Source organism: Patella vulgata, chromosome 1 (assembly GCF_932274485.2).
Source record: "Patella vulgata chromosome 1, xgPatVulg1.2, whole genome shotgun sequence".
Lineage (NCBI taxonomy): Eukaryota > Metazoa > Mollusca > Gastropoda > Patellidae > Patella > Patella vulgata.
The window spans coordinates 1,394,843-1,412,708 of NC_065879.2; the positions used below are offsets into that span (position 1 = coordinate 1,394,843).

The 17,866-nt window shown below is 35.5% G+C and overlaps 1 protein-coding gene across 4 annotated transcripts in view; it reads right to left on the bottom strand.

Annotated features, from left to right (window-relative positions):
• LOC126808513 (lysine-specific demethylase 6A) overlaps positions 1-17,866 on the bottom strand; it is an 88,006-nt gene that overhangs the window by 40,305 nt on the left and 29,835 nt on the right. Inside the window, exon 1 of one of the 4 annotated variants that reach the window (XM_056102936.1) lies at positions 10,479-10,757. The exons of the other annotated variants lie outside the window; for them this stretch is intronic. The gene's annotated coding sequence lies outside the window, so the exon portion shown is untranslated. Of the gene's footprint in view, positions 1-10,478; positions 10,758-17,866 lie in introns of those variants that run through there. 4 annotated transcript variants of the gene reach the window in all.

Here is a 17,866-nt window from a genome sequence, read left to right on the forward strand (position 1 = left end):
AAATGTGGATTATTCTTGTGTCAATATCCAAAATGACAGGCGTATTAATGATTCGCAGTAACTGTGAATCAAAAACGTTAGATTTTAATTTTTGGTTAGCAACAGACAAAATATGCATCGCAAATTGAGCTGCGATACTGGTTGTCGGCAGCCCTGGTGTGCGTGTTGTATCATAAGATCTGTCATTGAGTCAACTGGCATGGTTTCAATTCCCTGGGTGTACGTGACAAGGAGTTGGGTCGCCTGTCCAACCTCGTGGGTTTTCTCTGGGTATTCTGTTTTCCTCCCACTGCTAAAGACCCCTACGCACAAGCGAATTATTGAAATAGAACTGAACCATATGTTAGTCCCGAAATGACCTAGTTTGTGTCGAGTGGACGTTAAACCCCATTTATCTCTCTCATATAATTTTATTTTTTGTGATCATCACAAATATTACACTTAAAGTAAATTACATGTAGAGAGTCGATTGTTGCATTTTAATAACATACAAGAATTAACATTTATTAAAGATAGTTCCCCCACGTACAAACTGGGTGATTTGATCATATATTTGGACTAACATATTCAAACTAAATAATCTATCAAAAATTTGCTACAAATCCCTCCCAAAACTTTGTATTTGTCGGGAGATAATGCAAGCTATAAATAAACTGTTGTTAGATGCCATGTCTGTCACCTCACTTCATTGAGGCAGGGCCCATTTTTCAGAATATATTTTTCGTTACTTACTGTCCATTTATCATACTTATTGAGTAAACTCTTCATAATTTATATCAACTACTTGTTCTGCTGTTTAATTACAGATTACCAGTTAGTGATACCCCGACATTTTTGCCCAGTGCCTCCGGTACCCCATGGGTATTTTTCGGGTAATCCTGTATTTTTCTAGCAAGATTGCATGTCTATACTTTCCATATATACCAAATTTACCATACTTTTATTGACAATAACCATCCGATAAATACTTTCAGGGACAAATATTTAAAAATATTATTTTATTTACAAGATCAAAGTTAATGGTTGGTCTATTAAGCACACATTTAACACTTCAAAGAACTGACATCAAATAATTTATACATGTATCCTGAGGACAATAAAACAAAGTATTTTTATCTACAGTACAAAAGGTAATGTTTTGTATATTTTTAGATGATTCAGGTATATCTATGTCAGTACCATGTCTCCCTCCATTGTTTTGCTCCTATTCTTCAGTGACCTTAACCTAAATATTACATTATGTCTGTCTGTTTATTTTATCATTATCTATATGCTATATATGTATCAAACATTTTTTTCTTTTTTAGATAGTTTTTGATAAATCATGCGTAAATCTTTTATAAATTAGCAGTCATTGATGACAATATTTGAATCGATTAAGCTTGAGTTGTTTTTATGATCACTGATATCGCGATATTTATTTCTTTTATAATGCCACCAAGGAATAACCACTAACCCATTTTCCCCACAAGAGAAATTCTATTATCAGTACAGTACGATCGCAAATTTTTTTATTCGGACCCTAGTTGTTTTAGGTAATTTGCTTTAGGTATATAAAACATATGTAAAGTCAAACTGAATGATACATGGATGGGGGTTTTTGGTGGGTTTTTTTTTTTTTATTATTGAGACCTGGCTATAAATCAGGCCATGTGTGTATCATTAGCTTAAAATAAAGTATTTGAATGAAATTTTCAATTTATTCATTTTTCACTATCTACTTTTGAACTATTATAGCAAGAAGGGTCAGGTCTTTAACTAAATTTTACATAATGTATCTTTAATACTTAAGTGGAGAGAGAGAGAGACAGAGAGAGGTCATTTCGGGACTAACACATGGTTCAATTTTATTTCAATAATTCGCTTGTGCGTAGGGGTCTCTAGCAGTGGGAGGAAACCGGAGGACCCGGAGAAAACCACTAGGTTGGACAGGCGACCCTACACCTTGTCACGTACAACCGGGGAATCAAAACCACGCCAGTTGACTCAATGACAGACCTTATAATACAGGGGGCACGCTCTAACCATTTGGCCATCCAACCCCCCCATACCGAAGTGGATATAGAAAGATATATATCATATCTATTAGATACAACTAAAATCTGATACCTTTTTTCCTTGACATAATACCCAAAATTTGAGGAAGTCCACAAACAATATTCAATTTCAATTCATCTGAATTTATTATTTACATGTAATGATAGATAATATTTGTTTGGAATAAATTTAATAATTTTCCATCACCCATACGTATCTATATACACATCTGTATGTAATATACAAGATGAAAGAGGAGGTAATTGATAAAATCATTAAAAGGTTTCATATGATGTAAACAGAATTAATTATATTTTATCGTAATTAGTAAAAGTACCAATGACAATGATCAAGATCATATCTTCTGAGTTCAAAAATGTCCAAGTAAACAGCTAATTAATTAGCGGGCCAGACTTCCGACTCTTATAAACTTCTGATTGCCACCGATTACACTACAGGGGCGTTATTTATATAAACATGAACCTCATCTAAAAATCTGTTGTTAAAGGCAAAGTCCCAGATTGAACAGGACATCGTAAAGAACGGCCTGTGTGTACAGATCAAGTGTTGAGACACAGTGATCCAGTCACTTGAAGACTATCTATCAGCCAACTACAAAAAGCATCATCGATTGATCCCCCAGACCCCTTGTTTAGTGAGCCAGCGCCTCTATCACTGAGCCAAGGGTATCATCATAATGCAAAAGCAGGTCTCACTGTAACATTGGCTTAGTTGGTAGATTTCAACATGATTAAAAGTTAAAGCATTGGTGTTTAAGAGAGAGACAGACAAAATGGGGTTTAACCTCCACTCGACACAAACTAGGTAATTTCAGGACTAACGTATGGTTCAATTTTTTATTTCAATAATTCACTTGCGCGTAGGACACAGAGAAAACCCACAAGATTCAACGGGCAACACTACTCCTTGTCACAAACAACCAGGGAATTGAAACCATGCCAGTTGACTCAATGGCAGACCTAATGATACAGTGCGCAAAGGCTAACCATTCGGCCATCCAACCCTCCGAGAAAAATAGAAATAGCCTGTACATTCCCTTGTTTTTATTCCTTCTATATTTAATAAAACATGGTAATGCACAGATTTTTTCTATTTTTCTCGTTTTCTCTTGTCTAGTGACAGTCAATTATTTTTTTTAATTGTCAGTTATCCTCCCACACAGTCTCATATAACAACTTTTGATCTTCGAAGGAATAATTAGTGAGCAGAAATTCTCCCATGTATCTGTTATCACTCGTCGCTTCAGTCAGTTATATAGAGGGATAACTCGTGTTCTCCTTTTGCGTTGGTCACTTCCCTTTCTTGAAATCTTCATAACGCACCTATCATGGCAATGATCTCTAATAATAATAGTTTTCTATAGCGCTGAACATTCAGTCAGTCTGACTGCTCTGTGGTGCTTTATCTCGTGTTAAAATTATATTTAGAACGTGTTTAACCAGCTTTATCACATACGTGATAATGGCTGACACCAATATTGTCCTTTAAGGAACACATTTAAAATATCCCAATAAATCCTGAAGTTTATTTCTCATTTCATGTTAAATTATCGATAAAAAACCTACTTGAAATAAAAGCGTAAACAACTAATTACCCTACATGTAATTAATGATATACACGTAAGAGGTTAAACTGTTAACAATGAGAAACAGAACTCTGATAACACGAAAACATTATTGACCCTAGTTGATGATGTCCTCAATGACGTAAATCCTCAAGATGTTGTTTTTTTTTCTTGATAATCAGCGAAGAGCTTCAAGATGTTATATCACTGTTAACATTGATCACAAGTTATTTATAGACATTAATAACAGAAATCAACGAGGACAAATTTTATACATTAAATAAGCAACATGTGTAATTATCAATAATTGTAGAAAATAGTCCCTTCACTGGTAATTTTGACTTAAATGCTTGAAAAATATGTTAAATGCACATTATGCCAGAGCTACATGTAAATGGCTAGATCTATTTGTTAAGGCCAGCTCCATTTTTGTCAGGGTCGGTTGAGATGTAAATAAGGTTAGGGCATGTGATTGTAGGTTAGGGTAAACATTGGGGCTAGGTCCAGGGTTAGGGTTAGGCTTAGGATTAGCGCTAGCCATGTTTACATCTCATGACCTACAATGACGAAAACTTGAGCTGGCCTTATCATTTAGCACTAATAAGAGCTAAATCTGTCTATTGCAGGTCTTTCTTTAGGCCTGAAATTTTTTCTAAATTATTAATTAGACATTAACTTATCCAGACCATAATCAACTCTCGATGTCATCTTATGGGTCGAATTTTCACTGGATTTGAATCCCATCTGCTGCTCAACATTGATGATTAAATCAAAAAATGGTTAATCGAGACTATGTTTTTTATCGTACCGACTTTAGTAATGATGATCGAGTCTAGGCAGAAAATTCAATCACTAATATCTCAGTTCAGAGTGGATCAATTTGACTGAAATTTTCAGCATATTCCCTTTACATTATCTAGTTTTTAACTATTATAGTGAGAACTGCCAACTCGTTATCCAATCTCCCATAATGCCCCTTTAAATGTTTCTGGCGAATGCACTACATTTTGTCACTCGGTGCAGAATATGTTTACCCAAACAAGGACAATTGCCTGATATATCATTTTCAGTTATTACATTTTCCGCTCTTAGATTTTTCGTTGTTATGATAAGCTATGGTTAAAGAAGTCGAGCACATGCATTGTTGTTGGCTGCGGGGGAAGAGCTGTATGTTTCTTCCTACGCATCATCTAATTGCTACTGCCAAGGGTTCTTTTACTGATCTACAGTATTATATAACCGCTAAATGACTGACAATTTGTCACCATCAACCTTATCTTGTGTCGATATTCAGTCTACAAAATTACATCTTACTTTTGTTTCACATTGTTTACATTTACACTATAACTAGCATTAGGGTCTGTTACCTTAATGCATGTATATTATAATTAGGCCTATAGTAACCAACATTAGGTCTATAATAACCAGCATTAGGCCTATAATAACCAGCATTAGGGCCCGTTACCTTAATACACATAATTCGGCCTATAATAACCAGCATTAGGCCAATATCAACCAGCATTAGGCCAATATTAACCAGCATTAGGGTCTGTTACCTTAAATAGTAACCAGCATTAGGCCTATCGTAACCAGCATTAGGGCCTGTTACCTTAATACACATAATTAGGCCTATAGTAACCAGCATAATTAGACCTATATTGTGATTTATCGACGTGGCAATGCTGATGGCCATTAACCCTCTTCAACTGGCTGTCAATCAATCAATCAATCAATGACAAGCTTTTGTAAATATTTGACCTTACACTGACCTACAGGTAGCCGGGCTGTTGTATATATATTCTATTATTCAGCAGCACAGCAAGAAAACAAGGCTTGAATTCTATTAATGCTAATCTTATTAACACTAGGGAGAGAAACCCCCTGGTTTACATTTGTCATGCAAGTCGTCTACTCCGTGGGGACATGTTTAAAGGTAGCAGGTTACAGGACCCAGAGGACATACATGTACAAGTAAATCTTCCTATTGAACTTCAAATTTAATGCAGGCCTGAAAGTAATGATATTACCTTAAATCTAGACAAAACATTACTTTGACGTGTCTGAATTCGACCCTAGAATTGCCAATGAAATAAAGTTAAAAATATGAAGGAGCTAGATTTTAAAGACGCATTCCCAGGTACAAACTGGGTGATTTGATGATATATTTGGACTAAAAGTATCTTCAAATTAATTAATTTATCATAATTTTGCTTCAAATCCTTCTCAAAACATTGCAATTGTCAGGTAATACCCTGGCTATAAAAAATGGATCAAAAGAGGTCATGTTTGTGTCACGTGACTTTCTGGGTCTTTAATCGCTGACTATTTATTACAAATATCGAAGCCTAATTAAATTCTCGGATTATCCACAGCCCACGTCTTTATCCGTGATTTTTATCTCAGAAAGTGTTGTACGTCTAATTCTTCATAAAGTTTATTAACATGTACATCAAGCGCTCAATCTCTGCGTGCAACCATTGACGTCACACGTGCAGACACTCATAATCGTCGGGCTGTCTAGTAGGGAAACCCTTACATTTTTGTCCTGTTTACGCTCCATGAGTGTTTTTCGGGGAATCCAGTATTTTTCTAGTAAGATTGGATATCTCTACTTTTCAAATATACCAAAATTGTCATACTTTTATTGGAAATAACCACCCAATAAATACTTTTCTGGGAACGTATCTTTAATTAATTTTAAACAGAATGTACCTATATCAACTACCACTTGTATTGTTCAGCAATGGTGGTGGTTGTGACCTAGAAAGATTACTACAAACAAAAGTGACCACCAGTCTTTGTCCACCAGACCACTGGCAATATACATACAATCTTACTATTTATCAAAAGTCTGATTGATCAAGACTAACTATACACATGTTGACCAATACAGGTCATGTTTAAATTCTGCATTCCATGTGACTGCTAGGTCCGCCATCATGGATTCCTGCCAATTCCCTGACCAACTGCCTATCTGGGAAAGTTAATAGTTTATTTTGGGTTTTAAGTGAAGGGTCAATCTGAGGTCAGAGTAGAAGTTGTCCCCACCTGTCAAAACAAATATTTATCACTTTAGCCAGTTTGTAGTTTGTACAACTAGCTGGTAGTCAGTGAGTACTGTTTTTACTACTGGCTCTCATGTTGATCAAAATAAACCCTGGACAACTTTTAGAAATAAATCACATGAAATGGGGTTTGTGAGAGAGAGAAAGAGATGAGGTTTAACGTCCACTTGACACAAATTAGGTCATTTAGGGACTAGCATATGGTTCAATTTTATTTCAATAATTTGCAAGCGCATAGGGGTCTTTAGCAGTGGGAGGAAACCGGAGTACCCCTACGCCTTGTCACGAACAACTGGGGAATCGAAACCATGTCAGTTGACTCAATGACCTTATGATACAACGCGCATGCGCTAACCATTTGGCCATCCAACCCCCTTAAACAGGACCCAAGTATTCTCCAAATCAAAGGGAACACTTCCCTTATCAGCATTAAGAATAAGGGTCAATAAAAATAATTATATTAAAAACTTTCAAACTGCTAGAATTAAACACTAAAGTCAACAAAATTCCTTCTGAGAGTGAACAAGAATGAGGTCAAAAGAACAATATGCAGTGTGTACTAGAATGACTAGTCGAGATTTCTATTCAAGTATTGAAAGATAATTATATTTACACTGGTACAATGGTATTGTTAGTACCGGTATTGATGTGCCTGGAGGATAGAAGTTCATAGATCGATTAAATAAGTCAATTATACTAACTTAACTCATTCAAAAACTACCATGTCAAATAACTGTAACATGTTGTGAAACATTTCCTATTGTGTACATCTGGCCCAGGTTTCACGAAGCAGTCTCAGACTTAAGTTAAGAATTTACTCAAAATTGTTCACCTTATTTTAACTAAAATATAGCCCTTTATAAAACTTTTATTGTTTTAATGTATCAAATACATCAATAAGAAACTATGTGCAAAGTTTTGTGTTTCTGGATCAAAGATATTTCTCATAAACAGTGATTGAAAGTTGACTAAATTCTTACGAGAATGTTTTGTGAATTCTGGGCCTGATCCCCTTGCTAATCACCATGGTTTCAAGATTTCTTCAACAGAATGAGTTTATATGGGCGTTAATTATATGATTAACATCTAGTCATTCTTTATTTTAATAAATCTCTTGTGTAGGCCATATTCGATCATTTTATCACTCAGTTAGCAGTAGATGATGCACTCTAATATTGCCTGCAATATCGAACTCCTATTTTAAATTGTCCTATAAATAAAATTATCCACGTATTTCCCACCCACCCACACATCATTTGTCCTAAAATAAACAATTGCTTAACACTTTATAACTTTCGGGAGGAATCTGTGGGAGGAATCCTTGAGATTTATCACGGAACCCATTAAAGAGAGAGAGAGAGAGAGAGAGAGAGAGAGAGAGATGGGGTTTAACATCCACATTTCGTGACTAACATATGGTTCAATTTTATTTCAATAATTCGCTTGCACATAGGGGTCTTTAGCAGTGGGAGGAAACCGGAGAACCCGGAGTAAACCCACAAGGTTGGACAAATGACCCTACTCCTTGTCACGTACAACCGGGGAATCGAAACCACGCCAGTTGACTCAATGACAGACCTTATGATACAGCGCGCACTTGCTATCCATTCGGTCACCCAACCTCCCGGAACCCATAACTAAATTACCTACACAGATCCTCAGAATTAAAAAACTTTTTCAGCTATCAAATCTGTAACTCTTTATAAGACGTATAAATGACCCATGCATTTGAGTACCAGTCAAGGACAGCTGTCTAGTTGTTCGGATGGTACGAAAAACCAAGGTCCCGTGTATGCCTGTCTTCATTAGCCCAGTTCGGAGCAGAACAGTAGGACGTTAAACCCCATTTTATTCTCCATGCATTTGTAATATACATATATATAGTTGGATATTGTCGTCTGCCGTTGTTGACAGATGTTGACAATTTCATCTTTCTCCCAAATTCCCAGGCTTGTGTATGTACACCATGTTATTATAAAAACATCCCATTAATCTTAAAGCTAATATTCCCCTGGCAATATTGAGTCATATGACAGCCTGTGTCACATACAGTTACACAAAGAAAACCAGAAGTCAACTGAGTCGCTCGCATATAAAACAGCTGAAAGTCACTCAATCAAAATATCACTTCACATTGCTTCACAAATAATCAATTTCTACAAATTCACATTCAATTCCAAGACAATCTAATGAATAAAACAAGGGATTCACCCAGCAGATCAGCTGACAGATTTGTGTAGGAGTCAGGGAATAAAAACATCTGATGATACTTCTTTAGGTGTTGTATCTTTAGATCTGATTTCGGTTCTCTAGTTGTCAAGTTTTTAAAAATAAAATGCACCCCCCCCCTTCCCCAAATAAAATACACCCACTCCCCCCCTTCCCCAAATAAAATACACCCACTCCCCCCCTTCCCCAAATAAAATGCACCCCCCCCCCCCTTCCCCAAATAAAATACACCCACTCCCCCCCTTCCCCAAATAAAATACACCCACTCCCCCCCTTCCCCAAATAAAAGAAAGTACCTAGCAATTAAATTGAAACTTGTTGATGGCGTCCTGTACGAGGTTAAAAACAAACTCAGAGTTGGTGAAAGTTTTGTAAACACTGCCTAGATGTGTAAAATTGCTTCAATTTGAACACTGCCTAAAGGAGTAGTAAATGTGACTGGGGGGCGTTTCCCCTCTTGTAAAGAAATCAAATCATGTTAAAAGGTGTCAGTCAGTGACAGACGGAAATACCTGATTGTCACTGAACCATGTCCCACTCAAATAAAAGTCACACTTGACCTCATTCTATCAAAGGGTCACATGATGACTTGTCAGTTAATGTTACCAAAATATTGTTCACAGTTCGCTTCACAATGTCTATACATTGTCATCCATTCTACGATTGGTGTTCATCAAATTGCCGAATAATCAGTTATTTATTGCTTAGAGTGAATCTCTACATATATCGTTCACATCTGGGTCATTGTAATCCAGATTAAAATTAAGCCAAATTAACGTCATAGTGAACAATTAATTTGAACAAAATATGAGGAAAATATATTCAAGATAGAAGGAAAAAGAATATTTGAACATTATATGGAAGATAAAAGTTTCCGGACAAACGTGATCAACTGATTTGTAAATAACTGACCAAATTAAAATAGGTCAGTCCATGTTGACCTAGTATATATATATATATATACATATGCGTTACCAGATAAACAACCTGAATTAATTAATTTGTCTGTCTCCATGTACGTCACGTCTGCCTATTTATCGGCATACATCACGAAGAATATATGCATAATAAGTATACAATACATATTAATGCACGAATATATTTGCAAAGTTCGATCCAGACGATTATCTATTTATGGTAACAGCAAATAGAACATAAAAAAATACGAATCAATGATTGGTTAATAATACAGTTTTAAGGTCATATCTACAGGTTAAGAATTGTGAATCGAGACATGGATAATTACATCAGCAGACGGGCCATAGATAAATCAGTAGAAGAAAGTACCTAAGGTAGAGAAGTTTTAGAATTCCAGCCTGGCAGCCATCTGTAATAGTTGATGGGTGGCAGCTCAGTGCTAGCTACATGTAGCTGCAGTGTGAACATCTGGCTGGATGATAATGTATTCAGTTAGTATTCAATGCATGTTGCCTGCCACAACTCCATATCTAATACTGACACCCTTAGAGACAAGTCTGGGCTTGATATCAACATTGCATTGTTCAAAACAGTGTCATACAGTGCTATTGCATTCACTCCCTCTGCATTTTTGATAAATTTACCTTAATTCTTCCCTTAATTCTGTCTATCTTTCTCTCCTATTCCTTCATACACTCCAACCCTTTCCAAACCACAAACTGTCTACTACACCAAAACCTTTTCTACTACCAGTTTTCAATGCATTTACAGATCAATAATATACAGTCTCCATCTTCCAGTCCCTATAAATAATCAGTCTCCAATACCCAGTCACTTCTACTACTGAACCACAGTACAATGAACTTGATAAACCTGTCAAGTGAGGTTCCCCACAGCTTAATGTTACACATAATTAGTGACGTTTCTGCAAGGTGTAGATTAGATATGCTATTTTAAACCCTTGTTGAGCCTCAAATTACCTGCTGAAAGTTTTTCAAAGTGGGGCACTTTAGGGTTTAATTTCTTCAAATGCAAAAGATACTTCTGAAGTTCAACTGAATTATTTCATAAATAGAAGATTTTATCCCTTGAGGAGCCTCAATTTACCTTTCCACTGAGAGGATTATCAAGGGTTGATCCAGATAGAATCACTTCAAATGTGGAAGTTTTTTAGAAATCAAGTATTTTAAATCCTAAAGTGAGCCCCATACATTACCATTGATATAGCATTAAAAGTAGAATTCTTTTAATTGAGAAGTGAATAGCTGCTGAGTAGACAGTTTAATTGTTATAAGTTGATGGATTAGGGTTCACACAAGGCAAGTTTCTGTATGATGACTATAAATATAATATAACTATGTTTTTAATCTATTTATCAATACTGAATGATTTTAATGCAGAAAGTCGATTTATAATAAGTATTAAGCTATAAACCTGAAGACATTATCACTTTCAACCAGAAAATCAAGATAAAAATTGGCAATATGATCAAGCCTAAATTACATTAAAGTATCTCTTTTGGGTTGAACACATACATCATCAATGTATGATATTTAATAAAGATAAAATATCATAATTTGACAATATGATCAAGCCTAAATTACAGTTAAACACATACATCATGAATGGCTAAAAAAATTTTTGCTGATGATCCAATATGTACACATTGGTGTTGAACTCATGAAATGAAATGGAGTTTAACATTCTACTTTTCTGCTCCGAACTGGGCTAATGAAGATGGGCATACGCCATACAGTGTGCTATAAGGGAACTTTTGCCCTGACGGCCTACTCTTATCGAATTCTAACAGCCAAGGGATCTTTTACACGCATGCCAATGTGTACACGGTACCTCAGGTTTTTCATCCCATCCGAACTAGACAACTGTCCTTGTCAGGCCCTCCGTCCTGCATCCCACCGGAAAATCTGGATGAACATTCTCGGCCAATGCAGGGATCGAACACCAGACCTCCAGCCTAGCGAGCCAGCGTCTTATCCACGTGATCCCAAAGAGAATAAAACGTAAAGAAGTTATGTACGAGTGTTAAAAAGTTAAACAGTCTATAAATAGCACAGTAAACATAATATATAGAGAGAAGAGTGTATGTTTATATTCTAAAACTCGCAAGCTATTTATAGATAGATTTGAACTTCCAGGAATGTGCTGTATTAGCAGGTTTATAGAACAAGCCAGCAGGTAATATCTTCGGCAGTGGTGGAATAACCGAATCTCCTTGAAAATAATTCAATCATCATCTCAACAAAATCACGAGTCAGCAGTTTCAAGATAGCATTGTAATAAATGTCTACCTGTATTAAAGATACATTATGTAAGATTTAGATAAAGAGCTGACCATTCTTGTTATAATAGCTAAAAAATAGATAATGTAAAATGAATAATTTGAAAATTTCATTCAAATTACTTCATTCTTAGCCAAGTTATCACTGTTTGTAGTTTTGACAAGATGTGTGCATTGTGGTAACTAGGGCATTGGTATATTCGAGACTTAGCAACGCTTTTCCATTTTTAAGGAAGCGGTGTTTATAAGCTTAGCTTGTTATCGTATCCGTATTCTTTGTATATTTACCTATTGTACTTTACAATTAATAAAATATTGTTTAAATCAAATATGCCCTTTCTGAATTAGTGCTCCAACCACCCATCTCCATAAAAGAACGAAAATTCTGGATGTTGGCTTGGTTACGTCACGAATCTACTCCCTCAAACATGTAATTCTGTATACCTATGACCTTTCTAAGAAAAGAATTATAACTGTACATTATGGTATTACGGTATATATACTGATATAAATTGTACCCCAACAAATCTGACTGAATACATTTCTTAAATTCCTCGTTCTCGACAAACATTAACTGTTTCATATAACCAGTTTATTTATTTAATGTTAAATAATATATCATACCTACATGTATTACATATACAATATAATACACAGTACAAGCTGTAACATGTTATATACTGTATACAGATATACACTGTATTTACCTATCTAGGGTCAGGTAAGGACTGGCACTTACATTCTTTCACCTTAAAGCAAATGTAACCCCCTTCTTTGATGCTCCATCAGAGCCATCACATAAAAGGCACATCAGAACATATGAAAACAAACGATCAATCACCGAACACCAACTAGGTCATTTTGGGATTAACAAATATCATTTTTACTTCAATTATTTGCTCGTGTGTAGGGCTATTTAAGAAGTGGGAGGATACCAGAGTACCGGGTCTCAAATTTCGTGTTCATACTAATTTAATTACTTTTTACCTGAGAAGAACATGAATACTTTTTAAAATAGAAGTGGGAGGATACCAGAGTACCGGGTCTCAAATTTCGTGTTCATACTAATTTAATTACTTTTTACCTGAGAAGAACATGAATACTTTTTAAAATAGAAATATGATGCTGGGTGTCCTTTAAGATGGTGTTATGTTGAGAGAGAGAGAGAGAGAAAGAGAAATGGGGTTTAACGTCCACTCGACACAAACTAGGTCATTTCGGGACTAACATGTGGTTTAATTTTATTTCAATAATTCGCTTGTGCGTAGGGGTCTTTAGCAGTGGGAGGAAACCGGAGGACCCTGAGAAAACCCACGAGGTTGGACAGGCGACCCTACTCCTTGTCACGTACAACCAGGGATTCGAAACCACGCCAGTCGACTCAATGACAGACTTTCTGATACAGCGCGCGCACGCTAACCATTCAGCCATCCAACCCCCCTGTTATGTTGAGGATATTACGATAAAAGAAAAGACTGGGTAATGATATCAAGTTTAAACATAACACTATCTTTAAACACTATCTTTAAAGTAATTCAATCATAACAAGGTCAAGGTTGTCATATAACAAATATATCTTAAGTACAAGTACATGTCAGTCAATGGTATGGTAATTTTTGAATATTGGAATGAGGTTTGATATAACATCAAAATGATCAGAGACGTCTCTTTATGCGGCACTGAATAAATCAAACGACAAGCCATTAAAATTTGAGTAAAATGTGAGACAAGTAACAAGCGAATAAGTTTGAGTGAAATGTGAGACAAGTAACGAGTCAATAAGTTTGAGTAAAATGTGAGACAAGTAACAAGCCAATAAGTTCGAGTAAAACGAAAGAAAAATAACAAGCCAATAAGTTTGAGTAAAATGTGAGACAAGTAACAAGCCAACAAGTTCTAGTAAAACGAAAGAAAAGTAACAAGCCAATAAGTTTGAGTAAAACGAAAGAAAAGTAACAAGCCAATAAGTTCGAGTAAAACGAAAGAAAAGTAACAAGCCAATAAGTTCGAGTAAAATGTGAGACAAGTAACGAGGCAATAAGTTTGAGTAAGCCTTGATATGAGGAAAATTATTCTTATGGCCCTTGACCCAAAGTGATGTTACTTCTTACAAAAACAAGAAAGGGACATGGAAAAAATATAGACCACAATTTAAAGTCAATGTTCTATATGCTAATAAATATATGTATGGTATACATGTATATCCAAAATTAACGATAATCAATAGATTGAATTGAATCTACGAGCCGACACTAATCGTAACTAGTTGTAAAAGACTGGTAAATCTTGGCTATTTATAGTGACCTTAAATTGCACCGAAGCAGACAAATATTTCTAATAATAAATTCCAATTCAATCAATAATTATTCGTAATTCTTTATTTACTTATTAAACAGCGGTTCTATTACATCAACAACATGAACCGATATAAACACCATTTACATTCCTATTTCTTATTAAATACCACCAAACCATTGAACGTCGAATATACAAACCATAAATGTTTCGTAACAGATCAATAGTTAAAGTTTTGTGTCAACATACAAAAGGCGACATGTTTTATTTGATTTTAAAATGAATATTGTTATTATACCCAAATCTAAACTAATTTTCCAGCCTTAAGGATAGAAAGAAACGTTCTGAACGATTATTTCTGACGTACTTGCTAACGTATCCAAACAATTATTTTCTGTCAGGTATTATTATATTCTTTAAGATATAAAATTTTATGGAAGGATCCATTGTTTTTGTGTCCCCCAAAAAAGGGATTACCCTACATTGTTCTGTGACGTACATGTAGGTTGTACAAAAAAATCTAATAACTTTACAGATAAAAGTAAGAAATATCAGTACTCGATCAAGACTTGTAGTTGTCTCGAAAGACCCCAAACAAAATTAACAGCAGATTTGAAAGATCTCACTGCAGTCTTTAAAGAACTCTAAATAAATCTCCAAGCAATGTGGATTCCATAACAGCAGTCTAGATTAAAGATCTCGGACCAAATCTCCCTACAAGACTCTAAATCTTGTAGACATGTAACATCCAAAATCAGTCTCACACCAGTCTAAAAAAAGATCATAAACAAATGTTACTGCAGTCTAGAAAGAATCTAAACAAATCCCAGATCTAGGCATGTTAATGCAGCCTATGAAGATACTTATTTCGTAAAACCACTCTATCTTATTTTACATGTATATTTGGAGAACCACTTTATCTTAATTTATATTTGGTAGAACCACTCTTATCTAATTTTATATTTCCACCTCATATTGAAAATCACTTAAAAATGTGTATTTATTCAGCTTTAATCATCACTTAGAAAAAACATCAAAATAATCTTATTTTTTTCTTTTTTATACCGTCATTCATTAAATATAAAATTAATAGCCTACGTCATATTCCACAAGGAATAAAACTATTATTCTATTTTTAACCCAACTATAAAGATGGAACAATTTATCTTATAGTTTTTCCATTACCGGATATAATTTTAATTTAGATGAATATGGTTAGAACTGCACAATGAATGGCGACACTATCCAACCAGCCAGTTTATTGATCTGCGTAAAACAGGAATTACGTAATCACAGCCACCAGACAACAGGAAGTAACATGTATTAATTTTCAAGAGATCAATGACTTCGTCACGTCCCTTAAAGCAGTGGGTACTGGTGCTTAAAAACAAAAACAAGATGGCACTCCCCATTTACTTACACATGTGAGAAGAAATGACAGGTGCCATGCCCTAGACAGTGTATTATTCTTTTAAGTACTTTAAATTCATGTATTGCACTTAATAGAGAGAGAGAGAGAAATGGGGTTTAACATCCACTCCACACAAACTAGGTCACTTCGGGACCAACATATGGTTGAATTTTATTTCAATAATTCGCTTGGGTTAGGGGGTCTTTAGCAGTGGGAGGAAACCGGAGGACCCGGAGAAAACCCACGAGGGAATAGAAACCAAGCAAGTTGACTCAATGACGGACCTTATGATACAGCATGCACGTGCTAACCATTCAGCCATCCAACCCCCTTTAAACTTAATAAAATATAGCACAGAAGTACTTAAAATTATTATTGAGCAAATAAATGTTGATATATGATGGAGGATGCTTTCATCGCTTATCAAACTGCATACATAATTGTTATTCATTATATTATATTACTATTTATCATTATTCAACAGATGCCTCGAGTAGCATATATCGTCATTATTCAATAGTTACGAAATGCCTCAAGTAGCATATATTATATCGTAGTTGGGAGTTGGGATACTATCTGTATTATTATTATATTATTCAATGGTTGTTAAATGCCCCGAGTAGTTGGAAGTTGATCGAGGTAACATCTGTATTGTCATATTGTTACATTATTAATCTCCTGACTCTTTCCTCCATCTCATGCTGTGTTTTAAAAATTCAATAATAATTTATCACTTTAAGCTTGTTCCGTTGGCTGCCATGTCAAGGATTGGTCGATGATACCAGGATGGTCGATGATGAAACACCAATCAGAAAATTTTGACAGTGAAATGGAAAGGATGATTTCTCGGCCACATGTATTAACATACAAATGACAACTTGTATTGCCCTACTGACCCATAAAACTATCTCCATGTAGGTAATGTTTGTAGGTAAAGTCGGTACCTTTAAGTAGGTACATTTACAATCCTATACAAGATACACAAGTTAATGCAGGTACATGTACACTCCCAAGTACGATGGATGTTATGGAATTATCTCGTAGCTAGAAGGAAGGTTCCTTGAAGCGATGATAAAACAAGTTGTACTTTATTAAAATATTAAAAGTCAAATTAAAGCACCAAGTCTGAAAACAGATAGAAGATAAAATACCTTATATTTTCTGTTTAATGTCAAATTATTTAATTCACAAATGTCAAAGAAGCAACAATTCCATGCAAAAGGTTTTTTTTTGTTGCAAACATAGAAAATTTACCGTCTCTGATAATTAATAAAAATTTTATTTTTATTTGGCTAGTCTTAATATTTTTATGGCAAACTTGTGAATTTGAAATACATGCTTGAATTGTATAATACCTTATTTACATGGTTACTGAATAGTGTAAATGGGTTAAACATAAGAGAGAGAACGGAATGGGTTTAAACGTCTACTCGACACAAACTAGGTCATTTTGGGACTAACATATAGCTCAATTTTATTTCAATAATTTGCTTGCGCATAGGGGTCTTTAGCAGTGGGAGGAAACTGAAGGACAGAGAGACAGAGAGGGATGGGGTTTAACGTCCACTCGACCCAAACTAGGTCATTTCGGGACTAACAAATGGTTTAATTTTATTTACATAATTCGCTTGCGCGTAGGGGTCTTTAGCAGTGGGAGGAAACCGGAGGACCCGGAGAAAACCCACGAGGTTGGACAGGCGATCCTACTCCTTGCCACGTACAACCGGGGATTCGAAACCACGCCAGTCGACTTAATGACAGACTTTATGATACAGCGCGCGCACGCTAACCATTCAGCCATCCAACCCACCTGAAGGACACAGAGAAAACCCACGAGGTTGGACAGGCAACCCTACTCCTTGTCACGTACAACCGGTGAATCAAAACCATGCCAGTTGACTCAAGGACAGACTTTATGCTACAGCGTGCACATGCTAACCATTCGGCCATCCACCACCACTACCCACTTTAAACATAATTTCTTCGGTGAACAGTTCCACATATACAATGTATCAAAATGACTGGGC